We start from the raw sequence: 1386 nt of genomic DNA, 5'->3' as shown, positions 1-1386 counted from the left end.
CATCTGAAACGGTTTCCTGCAGAGCTACATCGGTGGAGTCGGAGGGACAACAATGGTGACCTGTCATCCTCCTCACAGGAATGAATAACAAACTCTCCCAGAAGTCCAGGAGGTGGCAGCACGTTTGATCCCGGGCTGGCGATGACGCTCGCAGCTGACAGTCGTGTCTGGGAGAGTGTGAAGAGGGAACATAAAGTAAGTCAGGGGTTTTCCTGCAGGCCATTGTCTCCTTGCCAATCCATCCTCAACGGAAAGTAATTTACAGAGGGTTTTTGAAACTGACTAAAAGTTCTCAAAATTCCCTTACAGAACGCGAATGAGCTTTAAGACAAAAACAGGAAGCTGAATCTGCAAAAGACAGCCAAACACAAGACATTTGACAATAAAGACAGATGAACTGTGGTTAATATAGGGCATTAGAGCGAGAGCTCCAAGAATTTTTGCACACTTTTTTTTTTGGTGCCATCAAATTTGAAAGGGATAGTTCACCCATAAATGAAAATTCTGTCATAATTTACTCACCCTCAAGTTTCTTTCTTCTGCGCAACACAAAAGAAGATATTTTGAAGAATTTGGGTAACCAAACAGTTGCTGGTAGCAGTTGACTTCCATAGTATTTTTTTCTTTTCTTACTAGCAACTCTTTGGTTACACACATTCTTCAGAATATCTTCTTTTGTGTCCAACAGAAGAAAGAAACTCATACAGGTTTGGAACAGCTTGAGGGTGAGTAAATGATGGCAGAATTTTTATTTTCCCTTTGTTTCATTTTAAAGATCATTTCACCCAAAATGTCATTATTTACTCACTGTCATGTCAGTCTTCTCTGGAAAACAAAAGTTGAGTATTACAGTCATATAGGTTTGGAACAACATGAGGGTGAGTAAATGTTGGGTGAAAAAAAAAGGAATAAAGCCATTTAGTAAATCACATATTTGTGGGTACACTTATTATTCACTCTTAAAAATAAAGGTTCTTTATTGGCTTGTATGGTTCCAAGAACGATTCTTTAGATTATTCAAATGTTCTTCACATTAAGAAAAAAAAAACTTTAGAGCTGTTCACTGAAAGATTCTTTGGGGAACCAAAAATGGTTGTTTTACGACATAGCTACGAACAAAAGTGACGTGACATGTGGCCAAGTATGGTTACCCATACTTGGAATTAGTGCTCGGCCATCCAAAGTGCACACACACACACCGTGAACACACACCCGGAGCAGTGGGCAGCCATTTATGCTGCGGCGCCCGGGGAGCAGTTGGGGGTTCAGTGCCTTGCTCAAGGGCACCTCAGTCGTGGTATTGAGGGTGGGAGAGAGCGCTGTACATTCACTCCCCCCACCTACAATCCCTGCCGGTACGAGACTTGAACCCGCAACCTTTGGGTT

This window comes from Sinocyclocheilus rhinocerous, unplaced genomic scaffold (genome assembly GCF_001515625.1).
Source record: "Sinocyclocheilus rhinocerous isolate Xijiao unplaced genomic scaffold, SAMN03320098_v1.1 scaffold324, whole genome shotgun sequence".
Classification (NCBI taxonomy): Eukaryota; Metazoa; Chordata; class Actinopteri; order Cypriniformes; family Cyprinidae; genus Sinocyclocheilus; species Sinocyclocheilus rhinocerous.
The sequence above is the reverse complement of the archived record's forward strand: the minus strand, read 5'-3'. Positions refer to the sequence as shown.